Source organism: Indicator indicator, chromosome 21 (genome assembly GCF_027791375.1).
Source record: "Indicator indicator isolate 239-I01 chromosome 21, UM_Iind_1.1, whole genome shotgun sequence".
Classification (NCBI taxonomy): domain Eukaryota; kingdom Metazoa; phylum Chordata; class Aves; order Piciformes; family Indicatoridae; genus Indicator; species Indicator indicator.
In genome coordinates, this window is record NC_072030.1 from 16,422,786 (window position 1) to 16,431,676 (window position 8,891).

Below are 8,891 nucleotides of genomic sequence, written 5' to 3' on the forward strand. Positions count from 1 at the left end.
GCTGACCTCCAGCACAAGCTGTGCAGACCAGCACCACCAGAATCAGGGTGGGAGCTGGGGACCAGGACCTGAGCCTTGGGTGGAGTGTGTTTGTGGGATCCCAGGTGTGGCTGCTCAAGGTAGATGGGGTCCAGGAGTGTGCTTAGGAACCTGCCCAACATCGTCCCATGCAGCAATGCCTCTCCTCTGGCCATTTGGACCCTGGTCCTCTTTCTGGGGAGCAAGCAGACCCCCAGGATTCACCTGCAGGTTCTCGTCCCCAGAGCTGGATGTGAGCAGTTGCCACCAGTGGCCACTGTGCTGCCCAGGGACAGAGCACCCCAAATCCCTGCAAGCTCCCCAGAACAGCCTCACAGGGAAAACCCAACTTGGTTTCTGGATGGCCATGTGATTGTGGACAGAGGAGATAAAGACGATGGTGGCTTAGGTGTTTTTTAATCTCACCATAATCAGGAAGCAATTTTTTTAAGGCTTCACAAACATCACTCTCACCAAAGCTTTTTTACACACACACATACCCCCCCCCAAAAAAAAAAAAAATGAGCATCCTCATGCAAGCACTTGTCCCTCACACCTGTATGGAAGGAGGGCTGGGACATCTCAGTGCTGCTTCAGCTCTTTTATCTGGCCTCATATATGTGCATCAAGATGGATTAAACACACAAGAAACCTTCAGTGGGCTTTGGATTAGGTCCCTCAACAGAGAATCATAAGAATGGCTTCAGCTGGAAGGGACTTGAAAGATCATCCACATCCAACCTCCCCACCATGGACACAGACACCTTCCACTAGACCAGGGAGCTCAAGGCCTTGTCCAACCTGATCTTCAACACCTCCAGGGAGGGGCAGCCATGTCCCCAAGCCCACTCCCACTCCTGCTACCCTAGGCTGGGGGCTCTGCACAGCACCTGCCACTGTGATCACCATGTGAGTCCAAACTGAGGGCAGGGATGCCTGTGTGCAGGGGTTTAGTAGGAAGCCACCTCCAAAGACACAAAGCCTGCACACACACAAAGTCTTGGCACCAGGCATCTGGCCTCTGACTCTTTTGCTCCGTTCAGATGCTGAAATTAGATGTTTCAAGGTAGCAACATCAACAACATCAGCTATTTATCATTGGCTAATAATGCTAAGCACCTGTCAGCCTCAATTGCTGAGCAAACATTAATTACAGGATGCTCCAAACGTGCCCAGTGAGCAGGTACAGATGTTCGTCCCACTTTTAAGGCAGGTCAGGAGCCAAGCACCTAGCTCCAGCCCTGCTCCCCCAGCTGCTTCAGTGGCAGCTGGTGGTGGGGACATGGACTTGGTGGTGCATGGTGATGGTAGTCCTGGACATCCCCCACTGCTCCAACCCATCACCTTTGCCCTTGCATGGATGGTGCCAGCAGGAGCTTGGTTAAGTCCTTGGGTGAGAGGGAATTGGCTGAGTCAAGGGTGATGGGGTCAGGCCCACGTGAGGCACCGCAGGGCACGAGCTGCTGAGGTAGGGGGAAGGTGCCTCGTGCTTTCCTCCAGCAGTCAGCAGAGCAGGGGATGACAAGGCAAAATGCACCCAAAAGGGGAAAAAGAAGGAAGGAAACTTGGTGTTTGTGGGATTGCATCATATGAGGCCAAAGTACAGCTGTTTTGGGCCATTGCTCAAACTTGTAGTACCAAAACTGTTCTTTATTGTCCTGCTCATAAAATGTGGCATCAAAACCTGCCCTTTTCTGCCCTGTTCCAAAGATGGGGCATCAAAAACTGCCCTTTATTGTCCTGCTCCAAAGATGTGGCATCAAAACCTGCCCTTTTCTGCCCTGCTCCAAAGATGTGGCATCAAAACCTGCCCTCTTCTGCCCTGCTCCAAAGATGGGACATCCAAACCTGCACTTATCTGCCCTGGTGTGAGGATGGAGCATCAAAAACTTGCCTTGTCTGCCCTACCCCAAAGATGGGAGTGCCAAATACTCGCTCCGAGCAAGGTCTGCTGCAACTCGACCTCCTGCTGCAAGGGCAAACTTATTTCTGTCCTAGAGGCCCCTGTAATAAGTTCAGTAATGCTTGGGATGCTCCTCAGGCTTTGGATTTTGAAGGCATTTTCATCTCCCTCCTTCGACGGGTTGCTGGTACGCAGGAGTCTCCTCCTGCTGCTACAGACCAAAGAGGGTTTAGCAGCTGGGGCTGGTCATGGGATGCTTCTCTGATCTCCATCTCAGGTTTTTGGGGTCCATTACAAGGCAGGAGCAAGTCACACCACTGTCACCCACAGGGACAGGCTACCTTTGTGACCTGCTAGGTCTCATATCTTTCCACTCCAGGAAAAGAAATTAAGGGGTGCAAAAATGTGCAGAGGGGTTCAAAGGGGGCTCTGAGGACCTGCATTTTATTCTGATCATTGCTTTCCAGCAACCCCAAACCACCCCAGCTAAAGCTGCCTGGTGTCAGGGTCCCCACTGATACCTGCCACTGCCTGGGACACCCCCAGGACACCCTTCTGGTGTAGGGAGGGACATGAGTGATGCCCCTTTCACCAAGCCCAGCCCAAGTGGTCCTTGTTTCAGGGGGACACACACGATACCAGGGACTGGAGGCTGCAGCCAACTGGCCCCTAGGAGTTTGCAGAAGGCCTTTGCTCAGGAGCATGACCTTAATCCCCCAGTCACTGCACCGATTTGGGGTTGTGATGCTAAATAAAAAACAACAATTATGAGAGAGAAAGGAAATTGTAATGAAATGGTAGCACTGGAGGGAGGGACAATTGGCAGGTACTTAGCCAACAGACCTCTGCAGTGGCAGTGTCCAAGCAGTTCAGCTTTCACCTCAAAACCTGGGTTTGGTTTTGGGCCCCTCACTACAAGAAGGCCATCGAGGTGCTGGAGAGGGTCCAGAGAAGGGCAATGAAGATGATGAAGGGTCTGGAGAAGAGGGCTAGTGAGGAGCAGCTGAGGGAACTGGGCTTGTTTAGCCTGGATAAAAGGAGGCTGAGGGCAGACCTCATTGCTTTCAGGTCTGAAAGGAGGCTGAAGCCAGGTGATAAGATGAAACATCCTCAAGTTATGCCAGCAGAGGCTTAGGTTGGACATGAAGAAAAATTTCTTCCCCAAAAGGGTTGTCAAGCCCTGGAACAGGCTGCCCAGGGCAGTGGTGGAGGCCCCATCCCTGGAGATGTCAAAGCCACGTAGATGTGGTACAGAGGGACATGGTTTAGTGAAGACCTGGCAGTGCTGGGTTATTGGTTGGATTTGATGATCATGAAGGCCTTTTCCAAGCAAACCAGTTCTATGATTCTATGAATGACTCCTGACTGCAGCAGGAGAAGATGCTGGAGGCTCCAGGACCCAGGCACAACTGAAATGTCTGCCAAGGTTGCTCCTACACCTCCCTCCACTCATAACCTTCAAGGGTCTTTGGCTGCAAGCACGGAGCAAAGCATCTTCACGTTTTTGACCCTAACTCTAAGCCACCCTGGTGGCAGAGCTCCTTAAGAACCATTCAGGGGTTTGCAGCCAGAGAGTCTGAGATGCCAAGTCCCACCCTGCAAACAATTATTAACAGAGTGTTCTGCATGCAGAAGCTGAGAGGAAGGGTGTGCAAAGTCACAGACTGTGTTTGCCAAAGTGCTTAAATGTGGGTTCAAAAGCTTAACCCCGGGCAGGCACGTTGGAAAATGCTGGCTGCAGTGACAAGTGAACTTGGAGCTTAGGAGAAAGGTGACAACAAATAGGTAGAAATTAAGAGCCTTTATGGGCACACTCATGCAGCAGCTACTGCCCCAGGAGGTTGGGATTGATTCACCACATCACCAGCGGAAGCTGGCTGGTTGCTCCCACTACAAAGAAACACGTTGCAATTTTAAGGTGACCCTTGGGTCACCATGAGGTGTTGATCCTCATCTGTCTGAGTACACCCTCCTCCTGGGACCAGCAGGCTCCATTGCTCTGGTGCTCTGTCATGTGGTGGAGAGGTAATTGCATCAATGATGGTCTCCTTGGGGCAACTTCAGCTGGAAACGAGAGGACATCATTAGGTGACAGGTAGTGCTGGCAAAGAAACGAGGCGGGTGGTGTGCTCTGATGCGGCTGGAGGCACATCTCTGCATGGTGCATGGAAACCCCACCAGCCAGTCGATACCACCCTGCCCCAAGCTGGCATCTCACAGCCCTGGGGACCTCAGCTGGGGATTGCTCAAGGTGGGCGATGAGGTGAATCGGGTCCTAGCATTCCCCATCACATCCTGGTGTGGGAGGCGATGAATCGATGCCACCGCTGCCACTTACCACCCCAGCCCATCAGCCGCCGGTGACGCTGCCTGCTGCCAGCCTCTGCTGGGGTTGTTGTTGCCCATCCCCGGCAGTTTCAGCTGCAAAATAACCGGGGTGAGGCAAACACCACGAGATCCCTGCCCCGAGGAGCGGACAGGGCTGGCAGCCGGGGTGCGGCAGGTCCTCTCCTCTCCGAGGTGGGGGCCAGGTGTGTCCCCAGCGGCAGGGGAGGAGGGGCTGGGGGATGCGGAAGGATGTCCGACGTGGAGCGGGGTCAGGCGTGGGCAGGGGACACGGGGGTGGCACGGATCTGGGCAGGGCCAGGGAACGCGTGGGACGTGGGGACAGGTGATGCCAAGCTTGGCAGCCACCCAGCAAGGCAAGGTGGTGGATGAGGAAACCCTAGAGAAGACACTAGGGCAGATCACAGTCTTAAAGGATCACAAGCATTTTGCTGCATAAAGCCTTGTTTGGTTTATAAATAGCACAGGAAAGGCTGAAAAGCAGGATCTGATGGAGAAGGCCCACTGGTGGGAAAACAACCCAGGATCTGATGGAGAAGGCCCACTGATGGGAAAACAACCCAGGATCTGATGGAGAAGGCCCACTGATGGGAAAAGAACACAGGGTCTGATGGAGAAGGCTCACTGGTGGGAAAAGAACACAGGATCTGATGAAGAAGGCTCACCGGTGGGAAAACAACCCAGGATCTAATGGAGAAGGCCCAGTGATGGGAAAAGAACACAGGGTCTGATGGAGAAGGCCCACTGATGGGAAAAGAACACAGGGTCTGATAGAGAAGGATCACTGGTGGGAAAATAACCCAGGCTCAGGGCTTCTGCCCATTGTGACACCCAGCCATGCCACCCAGCCACCAGCAAGCCACCAGGCTCAGGGTCTGCGGTGTGAGAGGCACCAATTACTACCCAGCCTAAACCTTTTGCAACTCTACTTAGTATCTCCCTAAGGTCACAGCAGCCCACACTAGCAGCAAAAACTTGTTTAAGGAGGATGCAGGACAACACTGCCTCCAAACCAGCCCCAGCCAGTCAGCACTGAAGGACCAGGGATTGCCACCACCCGTAACGCCCAGGACATGTCCACCAGTGCCTGCAGTACTGGGATGTGGCAGCCAGAGCCTGGACAGGTCCCTTTGCCACACTCAGTGCAATTCTTCTCCCAGGTTTCCCATCAGCCAGAGCTGATACTGAAGCACCTTCAGGCTTGCTTTTGCAGGTGTCACCCAGAGAAAGGGTGTGATCGGGACATGACGGTGCTGCTGGAAAACGCACCCTCATGTTGCGAGGCCTTCACTGGTTTAGGAAATGGCTCAGGAGTGGGCGAGGGCCTGGCACCACGCCGGGAAAAAGTTACCACTGCCTTGCTTGGGGGCTCAGGGCTGGTGAATCAGGCTCTGACAATTAGCGTGCATCCAGCAGCTTCCAGCAGCTTCACACCAGCACCGGGACCTCGAGTTGGAGTTGGGGTGTTTGCAAGCCCGGGCTTGTGAGCCTGTAGGCTCTGCTCACTTCAGACCGAGGAATAGTCTTCCTTTGTCCTTTAGCAACCAGTTGCAAAGTTGCATTTTTTTTTTTCCTGAATTTGAAGATGTTTGTCCTCTAGAAATCCCACCCACAGCTTTGCATTTGGCACCTCTCAGCCGAAAAATAATTAGTGTTTTTGAACTAAGGCTTTCCTGGCCCTTTGGGGTGTTGCAAGGTTTGGAGGCATTGCCTACCACTGTGATAATAAATAATGAAAGAAAGAAATAAACTAAAAGGGGAAAATGCACAAATAAATAAATAAATAAATAAGAACACTGGGGAAAGGGCAAAGGCAAATGCATGACCAAATGTAAGGAGAAAGAATCTACCATAGCATTCCTACCAGAGTGCTGACTGCAGGTGAGACAGATGCTAAAGACCTCCAAAAAGAAATAGACTTTGAAACTAAGCAGCATCAGGTGCTTGGCCAGGTGGCAAAGGGCAGGTTGGCCAGCCAGTGTCACCAGTGGAGTGGACCCTAGTCTCCCGGGGCTGGAGATGCTCCTCCCTGCAGGAGCTGCAGGGCTGAGTCACTCAATCCTGCCTTGGGAATCCTTGGGATGGAGGTTGCGAAAGTGTGGCCCGCTCCCAGGGGTGCGTCACCCCACGCCCATGGCTCTGGCTGCTTGGGACAGGGTGCTCCGGCTCACCTCCACCTGCAGTCGGGAGGATGAGTGGGACAGGAAGATGGACCAACAACAAAAGAGGTTCATCCACCATACCCAAAATAGGAGCAAGGAGGGACAGGTCCCTCAGCCATCTCTGCCTGCGCCAGATGCCTCAGTCATGGCACTCTGGGTCTTGCTCTGCAAACAGGGGAAATTGTGTAAAATACTCAAGGCCAGGCTCATGCTAGGCTGTCTTTTGAAGGTACCCCACGCACCTCTTACAATTCCAGCCTATAAATACCCAGACAAGCTCCCAGCTCCCAGTTAAACATCCCTGCTCATGCCAGGCTCGTGCCAGACTCTTTTGAGATAACCCATGCAGCTCTCACCATCCCAGCCTAAAAATACCCAGACAAGCTCCCACTTAAACATCCCAGCTGCACCTCTCAAGGCCTTGCCATCAGGGCAAACATCCCAGAAAGGTGCTGAGGGAGCTCAAATGCCCAAATCCTGGCTCTGTGCTTGGTCGCCCCAAGCACGCAGCAGTATCGGCTCTAAACCCAGCAGTGCCAAGGGCTGTAGCTGGATTAAGCACTCTGGAGCTAACCCCACCATGATCATCCATTCTGTGAGCACCCAGGAGAGGATCAGTATCATAACATTCCACAACACAGCCCAACTTTCCCTTTTTCCCATTGGGAAGTGCCTGGGCTCACCAGTGCAATGGGTATGTAACTTGCTTAGAGAATCACAGAATAATAGGGAGTTGGAAGGGACCTCTGGAGATCATCTAGTCCAAACCCACTGCCAAAGCAGGTTCACCTACAGCAGGTTGCACAGGATAGCATTCAGGCAGGCTTTGAATTACTCCAGAGACGGAGATTCCAACACCTCTCTGTGCAGCCTGTTTCAGTGCTCCACCACTCTCAAAGAAGTTCCTCCTCATGTTTTTATTGAACTTTCTGTGTTCAAGTGCGTTCAAGAAGCACATCTAAACACAGCAACCTTTTCACATTGGGGCGAGAACAGCTCTGGGTGTAGACACAAGCTTTGTCACCACCAATCCCAAGCAAAGGCTCATTCCTAACAGCTTTGCTAACAGCAAAGCCTGCCCTTAATCCCTTGGAATTAAAAAAAAAATAAAAAGTAAACATCCACAGGATGGGTCTGGACTGCTTGACCCAGCTGGAAGACTTTGCTCTGCACTGTGTGACAGTAGGAGGTTAGCTGCGCTGCCCCCTCCAGCCCATCCCTGCACACCAAAGCCCATTCCACAGTCACGGGATGCTGGAAGACACTGGCCAGACTGGAAACGCTTGCAGAGGAGCTGCTCTAAGTGGCCCAGCCCTGGGGCCAGGTGTATCTTACCTGGCTTGCTACAGTTTCCCCACCACTTCAAAGAGGAGAGAGGATGGTTGATACCACTCCAGCTTCACCACGGGATCTGTGAGAGCCTGGAAGGGTGTAGGGGAGCCGCGGGCCTGGCGTCAGGACTATCCTTTTTTGTCTGCAAAGAACATTTGCAAAGGGGTTTAGAGCCCTTGGGGAGGGTGGGTTTGCTTGGATGGAATCACGGTTGGATTAGCTAATGTCTGTCCCACTCCCGCCCACGGGCATTCAGCAGTTGCCAGTACCTACGAGGACAAGAGAAGGATCCCCTAAGCTGGAGCAAAAGGAGGATCCCCACGAGCTGGAGCCTGTGGCAGCAGCAATGCTTCTGGGATCAGGCTCCAGATGCTGTGGGGACCTAGCATGCTTTGGCCCCTTGCCCATAAAGAGCCGCACAGGGTTTTGCTGAGTCATGCAGCGCCGCAGGGGCCGGGAGCACGAAGGGTTTTGCTGACTCAGGGTCAGCGGCACTCGCCTTGACCACAGAGCCGCAGGGCAGGAGGGAAGCGGGGGCTGGCCAACGTAACGGGACCCAGCAGGCTCAGCCAGTGCCTCTGGCCATTGTTCTGGAAAACCTCATCCCAATGGGCACCATGTCCCACAGGGAGGCAGCGGCTTTCCCAATATGTTTTCCCATATCCCTAGTTTAAACCAAGACCTGGTAATTTGGAGAGCTCCTGGGACGAGATGCAGTCCAGAGTGGAAATAATCCCTGAAACACCTGGTGCAGCCCACAGTTGGGGGGACAGCAGGCAAAGACTTGGGGCAGTGGGATGTTGTGTGAGGCCATGGAGGATGGAAGAAACGCAGGGAGGGAGGGTGAGGATGAGACAGCACAAGCAAGGTGCCAGCACCATGACCCAGCAATTTTCCAGAAGTCACATGAACATGAAGGAAGTGCATTAGGGACACAAACTCCACCATAAAGATGGGGGACCCTCATTCCAGCACTGCCCATCCCATCCCATGGGTTGCAGCTCTCTTGCCCCCAAGGCTGGGCACAAACAGAAGCATGAAACAGACACCCCTAGACCTCAGGAATTGGAAGGGGAAGTGTCTGTAAATCTGATTATTTTTTTTCCCCCAGCTGGTCTCATGACTCTGTA